Source organism: Arachis ipaensis, chromosome B10 (assembly GCF_059453495.1).
Source record: "Arachis ipaensis isolate K30076 ecotype BB chromosome B10, ASM5945349v1, whole genome shotgun sequence".
Lineage (NCBI taxonomy): Eukaryota > Viridiplantae > Streptophyta > Magnoliopsida > Fabales > Fabaceae > Arachis > Arachis ipaensis.
The window spans coordinates 23,424,646-23,437,699 of NC_142435.1; the positions used below are offsets into that span (position 1 = coordinate 23,424,646).

General features: G+C 39.6%; 1 pseudogene; it reads left to right on the forward strand.

Annotated features, from left to right (window-relative positions):
- The first annotated feature begins 11,200 nt into the window (after positions 1-11,200).
- Positions 11,201-12,463, forward strand: LOC107620423 (uncharacterized; annotated as a pseudogene).
- Positions 12,464-13,054: the final 591 nt, after the last annotated feature.

Genomic DNA, 13,054 nt, shown 5'->3' on the forward strand with positions numbered 1-13,054 from the left:
AGGATTTTAGTCCTTTAGGCCCTCCTATCCACTGATGCTCAAAGCCTTGGGATCCTTTTCATTTGCCCTTGCCTTTTGGTTTTAAGGGTTATTGGCTTTTTCTGCTTGCTTCTCTTTTTTTTTTTCTGCAAGCTTTGTTCTTTGCTGCTTTTTCTTGCTTCAAGAATCATTTTTATAATTTTTTAGATTATCAATAACATGTCTCATGTTCATCATTCTTTCAAGAGCCAACATATTTAACAGTCTTAAACAACAAATTCAAAAGACATATGCACTATTCAAGCATTCATTCAGAAGACAGAAAGCATTGCCACCACATTTAACTAATTAGAATTTCTCTTATTAAAACTCGAAATTTTATTGCCTCTTATTCAAAAGATCTACTACTTTATTCATGTTTGCTGATGATGAGAAAAATAAACTATAGCTTAATTGGAGATAAAATCAAAATAGATACTAATTACTACTATATGACTCCTAAGGTAAACTTCTATAAGGACACTGTCACAGAGTTAAGGCAGAAATTGGAAATTAACAACCTTTATTCTGGGGGAACGGGGGTTCCTCTGATCCTTGGGGTGCTTGGTCCTACAAGAGAAGAACTTTGGCGTTTCAATTCCCTTATGTCACGCCCCTGCTCCTCTTGTTCTTTAAACATATAGGTCAGCATTTGACTGTGTTCCTTCTGTTCTTTTATTATTTGCTCCATAGCTTCCCGTATCTTGGTAACGGACGTCTCAAGATACTCCCAGTATTCAGATTGAGGGATCTCTGGGAGGAATTCCTGTGCTCTCTTCTTGATGGGATCCTCCTGTGCTTGTTGTTTTTCCATTGATGCTTTGGTGATTGGCTTTTCAATTAGGATATATTCAGTTATTCCCATCCTTACTCCAGCGTCCTTGCAGAGCAGAGAAATCACGCTTGGATAAGCCAACCTGACCTCTTTAGAATTTTTGTTAGCAATTTTGTAGAGTTCAGTTGAAATCAGCTGATGAACCTCCACTTCCTTCCCCATCATGATGCAATGGATCATCACTGCTCTTTTAACTGTGACTTCAGAACGGTTGCTAGTGGGCAACAGAGAATGCCCAATGAAGTCCAGCCATCCTCTGGCGACTGGTTTGAGATCCTCTCTCTTGAGTTGATTTGGGACACCCTTTGTGTTGGTGGTCCACCTGGCTCCAGGGATACATATGTCCTCTAGAATCTTATCCAGGTCAATGTCTGCTCTCATCATCCTCCTGTTGAAGGAGTCTGGATCATCCTTTAGCTGAGGTAGCTTTAAGATCTCTCTGATCTTGTCAGGGGTGGTATGAACAATCTTTCCTCTGACCATGGTTCGAAATTCATAGAAGGCAGTTCCAGATAGTTTTTGCTTGTCAGTCTGCCACATATTAGCATAGAACTCCTGGACCATGTTCCTTCCTACTTTCGTTTCAGGATTAGCTAGGACTTCCCAGTTCCTGATTCGAATTTGCTCTTGGATCTCCGGATATTCATCTTCTTTCAGATCGAATCTAACTTCCGGGATCACTGATCTCAGACCCATTACTTTAAGATAATGGTCTGAATGTTCTTTAGATAAGAACTTCCCTTGATTCCAAAGTGGTTTTGGAACGCTCTCTTTCTTGCCTCTTGGAGTGGGTTGTTTTCCTTTAGGAGCCATGATCTTAGTGATCTCGGATAAACACACCAAACTTAGAGGTTTGCTTGTCCTCAAGCAAAAGAAAAGAAAGGAGAGGGATAGAAGGAGAGCTAGGTGCAATTGTTGATGGAGGAGGAGGGAGGCCGAACCCAAATTTAAAGGGATGGGGGGGGTGGGTTTTCAAAAAATTGGAAAAGATAAGATAAAAAGATTGAGTTGAAAAAGATAAGATAGAAGATATAGTTTAATTTTGAAAAGATATGATAGATTTTTGAAAAAGATAAATCTGAATTTTGAAAAAGATAATATGGAGATTTGAAAAAGATATGGATTAGTTGAAAAGATTTTTGAGTGAAAAAGATAGATTTGTTTTCAGAAAAGTTTTGAAAAGAGTTTGGATTGAATTTGGAAAGAGGGATTTTTAGAAATTAAGGATTTTAGAAATCAGGGTTCTTAACATGTTCATGTAAAAATCATGCATTGAAACATAAAATTTGAAATTAAAATGGAAGTACGTGTGGAAAAATGAATTTGGCTCCTCCCTGCTGTCCTGGCGTTTGAACGCCCAAACACTGCCTGTTTTGGGCGTTCAGCGCCCAAATGCTGCTCTCCTGGGCGTTCAACGCCCAGCTGCTGCCATTACTGGTGTTCAACACCCAGTGGGTGCCCCTTTCTGGCATTGAACGCCCAGATTGCTACCATCACTGGCGTTCAACGCCCAGTGGATGCCCATTTTGGGCATTGAACGCCCAAAATATACTTTTACTGGCGTTTTCTTGCCAGTGAGCTCTTTTTCTCTGTTTTGTGTGCTGAGGTCTTCTGTAAATGATTATTTACCTTGTTGCCAATGAACTCTATATAAACAAATAAGAATAAAAATAGAAATAGGGCAAAATGCTTAGAGGATTGTTGCCCCATGGCTGGGTTGCCTCCCAGCAAGCGCTTCTTTATTGTCTTTAGCTGGACCTTGCTGAGCTTTTAATCTAGCTTCAGCCTTGAGCATTCTTGCTCAATGTTGCCTTCAAGATAATGCTTGATTCTCTGTCCATTGACAATGAACTTCTTATCAGAATCAATATCTTGAAGCTCCACATAACCATATGGTGACACACTTGTAATCACGTATGGTCCCCTCCACCGGGATTTCAGTTTCCCGGGGAATAGCCTGAGTCTAGAGTTAAACAACAGGACCTTCTGTCCTGGTTCAAAGATTCTAGATGACAGCTTTCTGTCATGCCATTTTTTTTATTTTTCTTTATAAAGCTTGGCATTTTCGAAAGCTGTGAATCTGAATTCCTCTAGCTCATTTAGCTGGAGCAATCGTTTTTCTCCTGCTAATTTGGCATCAAAGTTTAGGAATCTGGTTGCCCAGTAGGCCTTATGTTCCAGTTCCACGGGCAGGTGACATGCCTTACCATACATGAGTTGGTATGGAGAGGTCCCTATAGGGGTCTTGAATGCTGTCCTGTAAGCCCACAGAGCATCATCCAGGCTCCGTGCCCAATCCTTTCTACGGGTATTTACTGTCCGTTCCAGGATTCTCTTTAATTCTCTGTTAGAGACTTCAGCTTGCCCATTGGTTTGTGGGTGATATGGAGTGGCCACCTTGTGGCGAATTCCATACCGAACCATGGCAGAGTAAAGCTGTTTATTGCAGAAGTGAGTGCCCCCATCACTGATTAGTACTCTAGGGACACCAAACCTGCTAAAGATATGTTTCTGGAGGAACTTCAGCACTGTTTTAGTATCATTGGTGGGTGTGGCAATAGCCTCAACCCATTTTGATACATAGTCAACTGCCACCAGAATATAAGTGTTTGAGTATGATGGTGGGAAAGGTCCCATGAAGTCAATTCCCCATACGTCAAACAACTCAATTTTCAAGATTCCTTGTTGAGGCATGGCGTAACCATAAGGCAGGTTACCAGCTCTTTGGCAACTGTCACAATTACGTACAAACTCTCGGAAATCTTTATAGAGTGTGGGCCAATAGAAGCCACATTGGAGGACCTTGGTGGCTGTTCGCTCACCTCCGAAATGGCCTCCATATTGAGATCCATGGTAATGCCACAGGATCCTCTGTGCTTCTTCTCTAGGCACACACCTACGGATAATTCCGTCTGCACATCTCTTAAAGAGATAAGGTTCATCCCATAAGTAGTACTTTGCATCAGTAATTAATTTCTTCTTTTGTATCCTGTTGTACTCCTTGGGTATGAACCTTGCAGCTTTATAGTTTGCAATATCGGCAAACCATGGTGCTTCCTGAATGGCGAATAAATGCTCATCAGGAAACGTCTCAGAGATCTCAAGAGAAGGGAGGGACGTCCCTTCCACTGGCTCTATCCGGGACAGATGATCAGCCACTTGGTTCTCTGTCCCTTTTCTGTCTCTTATTTCTATATCAAACTCTTGCAGAAGCAATACCCATCTGATGAGCCTGGGTTTTGAATCCTGCTTTGTGAGTAGATATTTAAGAGCAGCATGATCAGTATACACAATCACTTTTGATCCTACTAAGTATGATCTGAACTTGTCAATGGCGTAAACCACTGCAAGTAGTTCTTTTTCTGTGGTTGTGTAATTTTTCTGGGCATCATTTAGAACGCGACTGGCATAATAAATAACATGCAGAAGCTTGTCATGCCTCTGTCCCAATACTGCACCAATGGCATGATCACTGGCATCACACATTAGCTCAAATGGTAATGTCCAGTCTGGTGCAGAAATGACTGGTGCTGTGACCAGCTTAGCTTTCAGCGTTTCAAACGCCTGCAGGCACTTTGTGTCAAACACAAATGGCATGTCAGCAGCTAGCAGATTGCTTAGAGATTTTGCGATTTTTGAAAAATTCTTTATAAACCTCCTATAGAATCCTGCATGCCCGAGAAAGCTTCTGATTGCCTTAACATTGGCAGGTGGTGGTAATTTTTCAATTACCTCTATTTTTTCTTGATCCACCTCTATTCCCTTGTTTGAGATTTTATGCCCAAGAACAATTCCTTCAGTCACCATGAAGTGACACTTTTCCCAGTTTAAAACTAGGTTGGTTTCTTTGCATCTTTTCAGAACAAGTTTCAGGTGATCAAGACAGGAGCTGAATGAGTCTCCATATACTGAGAAGTCATCCATGAAGACTTCCAGAAATTTTTCCACCATGTCAGAGAAAATAGAGAGCATGCATCTCTGGAAGGTTGCAGGCGCATTACATAGCCCAAATGGCATCCTTCTATAAGCAAACACTCCGGATGGACATGTGAATGATGTTTTCTCTTTATCCTGGGGATCTACTGCAATCTGGTTATAACCTGAGTAGCCATCCAAAAAGCAGTAATAATCATGACCTGCTAGTCTTTCTAGCATCTGGTCTATGAATGGTAAAGGAAAATGATCCTTTCTGGTGGCTGTATTGAGCCTTCTGTAGTCAATACACATGCGCCACCCTGTAACTGTTCTTGTAGGAACCAGTTCATTTTTTCATTATGAATCACTGTCATGCCTCCCTTTTTTGGGACGACTTGAACAGGGCTCACCCAGGGGCTATCAGAAATAGGATAAATAATCCCAGCCTCTAGTAACTTGGTGACCTCTTTCTGCCGACTTCCTTCATGGCTGGATTTAGCCGCCTCTGTGGTTGAACCACTGGTTTGGCATTATCCTCCAATAGGATTTTGTGCATGCATCTAGCTGGGCTTATGCCCTTAAGGTCACTTATGGACCACCCAAGAGCTGTCTTGTGTGTCCTTAGCACTTGAATAAGTGCTTCCTCTTCCTGTGAATTTAAAGCAGAGCTTATGATCACTGGAAAAGTGTCACCTTCTCCCAGAAATGCATATTTCAAGGATGGTGGTAGTGGCTTGAGCTCGGGTTTAGGAGGTTTTTCCTCTTTCAGAAGAAAGTTCAGAGGCTCTTTCATGTCTCCTGAATCCTCCAAATCAGGCTGAACATCTTTAAAGATGTCTTCCAACTCTGATTCGAGACTCTCAGCCATGTTGATCTCTTCTACCAAAGAGTCAATAAGATCAACTTTCATGCAGTCTGTTGATGTGTCTGGATGCTGCATGGCTTTGACAGCGTTCAACTTGAACTCATCATTGTTGACTCTCAGGGTTATTTCCCCCTGTTGGACGTCAATGAGGGATCGTCCAGTTGCTAGGAAGGGTCTTCCTAGAATGAGAGTAGCACTCTTGTGCTCCTCCATTTCCAGCACAACAAAGTCAGTGGGAAAGGCGAATGGCCCAACTCTGACAATCATGTCCTCAATCACGCCTGATGGGTATTTAGTGGAACCATCAGCAAGTTGGAGACATATCCGGGTTGGTTTAACTTCTTCAGTTAAGCCAAGCTTCCTGATAGTGGATGCAGGTATTAGGTTGATGCTTGCCCCAAGATCACATAAAGCTGTCTTGGTGCAATTATCTTCTAATATGCATGGTATCAGAAAGCTCCCAGGGTCTTTAAGCTTTTCAGGAAAGCTCTTCAGAATGACTGCACTACATTCTTTAGTGAGGAGAACTCTTTCTGTTTCTCTCCAATCCTTCTTATGACTCAAGATCTCTTTCATGAACTTGGCATAAGAAGGTATTTGCTCAAGTGCTTCTGCAAATGGAATCTTTATTTCAAGAGTCCTGAGGTAATCTGCAAAGCGAGCAAATTGCTTATCCTGCTCCTCTTTCCGAAGTTTTTGAGGATAAGGTATCTTGGCTTTATATTCTTCAACCTTAGTTGCTGCAGGTTTATTGCCTACAGAAGTGGTTGAAGAAGCCTTTTTAGAGGGGTTGTTATCAGCATTTGTGTGTGTCTGATCCCTCACTGGCACTTGAGTGCCAGAGTTAGAAGCTGGAGTGAAACTGGACGCCAGCTCCTTGTCTGCTCTTGGCGTCTGAACGCCAGAACTGTGCCCTTTTTGGGCGTTCAGCGCCAGATCCTGCCCATTTTGGGCGTTCAACGCCAGATCCTTGCCCATTTCTGGTGTTGAACGCCAGTCCTGTTGTATCTCTGGCGTTGAACGCCAGTTTTGGCCATGGTCTGGGCGTTCAGCGCCAGCCTTCTACCAATTTTCTGGCGTTTTAGCGCCAGAATTATTTTTCCCTGGGCTCTTACTGTCCTCAGGTGAATTTTGGGTGGTTTGCTCATTTCTTAGCTTTTTGCTGCCTTGAGGTGGGGTATTCAATGTTTTCCCACTTCTTAGTTGAACTGCTTGGCATTCCTCTGCTATTTGCTTTGACAGCTGCTGCTTTGTTTGCTTAAACTGTTCGTCCATATGTATATTAGCCATCCTTGTCTCTTGTAACCTGTCTTTAAATTCGGCTAGCTGCTTTGTTAGAAAGTCCAATTGCTGATTGAATTCAGCAGCTTGTTTTACAAGACTGAGTTCAGCAGTTACTGTTTTAACCTCTTCATTCATGGAAGGGTTGCTGCTTAGGTACAGATGCTGATTCCTGGCAACTGTATCAATGAGCTCTTGAGCCTCTTCAATTGTCTTTCTCATGTGGATAGATCCACCAGCTGAGTAATCTAGAGACATCTGAGCTCCTTCTGCAATCCCATAGTAGAAGATGTCTAACTGAACCCACTCTGAAAATATTTCAGAGGGGCATTTTCGTAGCATCTCTCTGTATCTCTCCCAGGCATCATAAAGAGATTCATTATCTCCTTGTTTAAAGCCTTGGATGTCCAGCCTTAGCTGTGTCATCCTTTTTGGAGGGAAATATTGATTCAGGAATTTTTCTGTCAGCTGTTACCATGTCCTTATGCTGGCCTTAGGTTGGTTATTTAACCACCTCTTAGCTTGATCTTTTACAGCAAATGGAAACAGTAATAGTCTGTAGACATCCTGATCTATTTCCTTATCATGTACTGTGTCAGCAATTTGTAAAAACTGTGCCAGAAACTCTGTAGGTTCTTCCTGTGGAAGACCAGAATACTGGCAACTTTGCTGCACCATGATAATGAGCTGAGGATTCAACTCAAAGCTACTGACTCCAATGGAGGGTATGCAGATACTACTCCCATATGAAGCAGTAGAGGGGTTAGAATATGACCCCAGAGTCCTCCTGGACTGTTCATTTCCACTTAGATCCATGATGGAGAAAGGGAGATGATGTAAAATAGGAAAAATATTTTTATTTATTTATTTATATATTTATTTCGAAAATGAAATAAATTAAAATAGAATAAATAAAAATTGAGTGAAGATTTTCGAAAAACTGAGGAGAGAGAAATTGGTTAGGAAGTTTTGAAAAGGATATGATGATTTTGAAAAAAAAGTTTTAAATTTTGAAATAAAAAATCTGAATTTTAGAAATATATTTCGAAAATTTGTTTTTAAAAAAGAGAGAAAAGATATTTTTTATTTTTAAGAGGAAAGAGAAAAACAATAAGATAGCACAAGATTTTAAAATTTTTAGATCTAATGCTCCCTATTTTTGAAAATTTTGGAGGGAAAACACCAAGGAACACCAAACTTAAAAATTTTAAGATCAAGTCACAAGGAAAGCTCAAGAACACGAAGAAAGAACACCAAACTTAAAATTTTTAGAAAACCAAACCAAAATTTTCGAAAATTTTAAGGAAAATCAACAAGAAAACACCAAACTTGAAGTTTGGCACAGGATCTAATAGAGAAATTATTTTTGAAAACTATATTTTTTTTTTAAAAAAGAAAATAAGGATTCTAAAATTTTAACACGACAATAATAAGAGACTCTAAACAAAAAAAGAAATTTTTCCTAATCTAAGCAACAAAATAATCCGTCAGTTGTTCAAACACGAACAATCCCCGGCAACGGCGCCAAAAACTTGGTGCACAAATTGTGAATTACACTTTTCACAACTCGTACTACTGACCAGCAAGTGCACTGGGTCGTCCAAGTAATACCTCACGTGAGTAAGGGTCGAATCCCACGGAGATTGTTGGTTTGAAGCAATCTATGGTTATCTTGTAAATCTTAGTCAGGAAGTCAATTATGTTTGTCAGTTGAATTGCAAATAAACAATGGAGCATGTATTAAAGGTTACTTGTTATGCAGTAATGGAGAATATGTTGGAGTTTTGGAGATGCTTTGTCTTCTGAATCTCTGCTTTCCTCTGTCTTCTTGTTCACGCACGCACGTCCTCCTATGGCAAGCTGTGTATTGGTGGATCACCGTTGTCAATGGCTACCTTCCATCCTTCCAGTGAAAACTACGCTCACGCGCTCTGTCACAGCACGGCTAATCACTGGTTGGTTCTCGATCCGGTTGGAATAGGATTCACTATCCTTTTGCGTCTGTCACTAACGCCCAGCCTTCAGGAGTTTGAAGCTCGTCACAGTCATTCAATCCTTGAATCCTACTCGGAATACCACAGACAAGGTTTAGACTTTCCGGATTCTCATGAATGCCACCATCAGTTCTAGCTTATACCACGGATATTCTGATTAAGGAATCTAAGAGATACTCATTCAATCGTATATAGAACGGAGGTGGTTGTCAGGCACACGTTCATGATTTGAGGGAGGTGATGAGTGTCACAGATCATCACCTCCATCACAGTTAAGCGCGAATGAACATCTTAGATAGGAACAAGCGTGTTAGAATGGAAAACAGAAATACTTGCATTAATTCATCGAGACACAGCAGAGCTCCTCACCCCCAACAATGAGGTTTAGAGACTCATGCCGTCAGAGAATACAAGGTTTTGATCTAAAAATGTCATGAGATACAAAATAAGTCTCTAAAAGTTGTTTAAATACTAAACTAGTAGCCTAGGGTTAAAAAATATGAGTAAACTATGATGGATGATGCAGAGATCCACTTCTGGGGCCCACTTGGTGTGTGCTGGGCTGAGACTTAAGCAATTCACGTGCAGAGGCCATTTGTGGAGTTGAACGCCAGTTTTTATGCCAGTTTGGGCGTTTAACTCCAGCTTTTGATCCTTTTCTGGCGCTGGGCGCCAGAATTGGGCAGAGAACTGGCGTTGAACGCCAGTTTATGTCGTCTATCCTTGTGCAGAGTATAGACTATTATATATTGCTGGAAAGCCCTGGATGTCTACTTTCCAACGCAATTGGAAGCATGCCATTTTGAGTTCTATAGCTCCAGAAAATCCACTTTGAGTGCAGGGAGGTCAGAATCCAACAGCATCAGCAGTCCTTTTTCAGCCTGAATCAGATTTTTGCTCAGCTCCTTCAATTTCAGCCAGAAAAATACCTGAAATTACAGAAAAATACACAACTCATAGTAAAGTCCAGAAATATGAATTTTTCCTAAAAGCTAATGAAAATAGACTAAAAACTAACTAAAACATACTCAAAACTATATGAAATTATCCCCAAAAAGCGTATAAAATATTCGCTCATCAGTACATCTAATTCAAATTTAGATACTAAAGAATTAGAAGAAGTGTGCATAGCTGAAAAAGAAAGACACCTGATACAAAGAAAAACATTCTTGAAGGAATTGACTATAAATCTTTCAAATATTTTTGAAGAAGTTGAGGATATTACTGAAAACACGACTATATTAGATGATTCTGTGCAAATTGAATACCCAGCCATATTCGATGTTGCTGAGAATATGTAAGGTCCAACATCGGTTGGGGAGGGGAACGAAACATGCCTTATAAGGGTGTGGATACCTCTCCATAGCATGACGCATTTTGACGAGTGAGTGTGGGGGCTTCGGCTATCATCCCTATCGTGGAAGGCAAAACAGTGAGGCCTTATGTGCCAAAGCGGATAATATCGTGCTAGCGGTTGGTCTGGGCTGTTACAGATGGTATCAGAGCCGGAACCTGGATCGATGTGTCAGCGAGGGCGCTGGGCTCCCTTAGGGGGGTGGATTGTAAGGTCCCACATCGGTTGGAGAGGGGAACGAAGCATGCCGTATAAGGGTGTGGATACCTCTCCCTAGCATGACGTGTTTTGACGAGTGAGTGTGGGGGGCTTCGGCTATCATCCCTATCATGGAAAGCAAAACCGTAGGCCTTATGTGCCAAAGCGGACAATATTGTGCTAGCGGGTGGTCTGGGCTGTTACAGAATACACGTAATTTAAGAAGTAGCAATATCAGCACTTTATTATTTACTATTGTTATGCTTTTTATAAACAAAAAATTATCGTTTAGTGTTCAAGTTTTAAAATTCAAACTAAGATATGGTTATATATTATAATTTTTGTATTTGAACATTGATTTATTGTAATTCTTATTGTTTGATTAACATGCATGTAAAACTTAAATCTTGAGGTTGGCACAATGAAATTGTATTATATGATCTCATCTTCTTAATCCATAAATTGCATTCTTCGGTAATCTTTTATAAATATTATTTTTATACTTAACATGGTAAAAGAAAGGTATATTTTTATATAAAGTATTTGTTGCAGATATAACTGAAACAATTTATTATCTTGGTGATTATTAGATGTGATAGATATTGGTGACCCAGAAATTTTTTGCCGGCATTGCGACGTCAAGATGTGGTATGAGGAGAGATCAGAGAAGTCCGAAACATGATCCAATTTTGAGTTCTCAATATGTTGTATGCGAGGGAAGGTACAACTGTCGTTTTGAAGCACTTGATCGGACGCTCAGGGATCTTATGTCAGTTACCGATCAACATAAGACACATCAACCATTTGGTGGTAAGGTTGTTGTTCTAGGAGGTGATTTCAGACAGATACTTCCGGTGATTTCGAAAGGAAGTAGACATGATATATTGGCATCCGCTATTAACTCATCCCATATGTGGTCATTTTGTAAGGTTCTGAAACTGCATACGAATATGAGGCTTCTAATGTCTTCTTTGGATCAAGATGAAGGTGAAATGAAGAGATTTGCTAATTGGATACTTGATGTTGGAAATGGAAATATTGGCTCTGTTGTTGGTGATGAATCAGAAGTTGAAATTCCAGATGATATATTGATTACAACTACTGATGACCCTCTCTCTCATTCGGTAGACTTTGTATATCCAAATTTATTGCAAAACATGTCAGATTACAGGTATTTTCAGAGTAGGGCAATTCTTGCACCCACGCTTGAGAGTGTCGAGAAGGTAAACGATTTCGTCTTGACAATCTTTCCAGGGATGGAAAAGGAGTATTTGAGCTCTGACACAACATGTCAAGCTGATGAGAATGAAGATGTACAACAAGAGTGGTTCACACCAGAGTTCCTAAATGACATCAAATGTTCAGGACTACCCAATCACAAGTTGACTTTGAAGCCAGGAGTCGCTGTAATGCTACTGCGAAACATAGACCAGACTTCAAGTTTATGCAACGGGACAAGATTAATAGTTAACAAACTTAGCAGCAACGTAATTGGAGCGACGGTAGTGACCGGTAGAAATATTGGAAATAAAGTGTACATTCCAAGAATAAACTTGATCCCTTCAGATTCAGAATTGCCATTTAAGTTCCAATGGAGACAATTTTCATTAACAGTATGCTTTGCAATGACCATTAACATGAGTCAGGGTCAATCACTATCACATGTACAGCTTTATTTGCCAAAATCAGTGTTCACCCATGGACAACTTTGTCAAGAGTTAAGAGTCGCAGTGGCCTCAGGGTTTTAATTCTAGACGAAGACGGCAATCCAAAGTCATCAACAATAAATGTCGTGTTCAAAGAGATTTTTAATAATATTTAGGTAAGAATAATATTATTTTCATTTTAATAGCATGTTATGATTTACACTTTTATACAAATATTTACTATAGATATAACTAATTTATCTATAACTCTTTTTTCAAATTTGAAATAAAATGTGTAACAAGGAGCACAACATCCTATGCCAATTGCTTTTCTAATGAAGTTAGTAAGATACTAGGTTGTCGATAAATTTTTATTAGCTTTTTGATATAAAATTTAGGGTAAAATTAACATGCTATTATTACAGTTATATATCTTCTTATTTTTTTATGTCTCCCTCCTTATGGTTCAAGAATATTATAAACTTCAAACTCTTCTATTTATATTTTACTTTAAATAAAGATAAAATAACATATTTAACACGTTTATTATATAACAACGATAATAGTATTATACTAAATTTAAAAAATATATGGTTATAAAATATTATTTTTAATTTAACTTATCAAATTTAAATATAAGCCCGTGCATCGCACGGGTTTAACACTAGTATATATATAATTGCAAGCATAGTATATCAATGCATATGGTTTCTCTAATTTCACATGAGTAGCACCTAAATTCTCAATAATTGTCAATAATAAACAAAACACATTCTCATCAACCTAAGGTTCCCACATTTCCCCACACTTAGTTGACACACACTCACTATCTTAAACTAACCAAAGATTCAATAGGATAATTAATTGTTTTTCCGCTTAAGGCTAGTAATGTGGTAATATAAAGAATGAATGGGGGTTAAAAGGGCTCAAAGTGGCAAATAAAGGTAA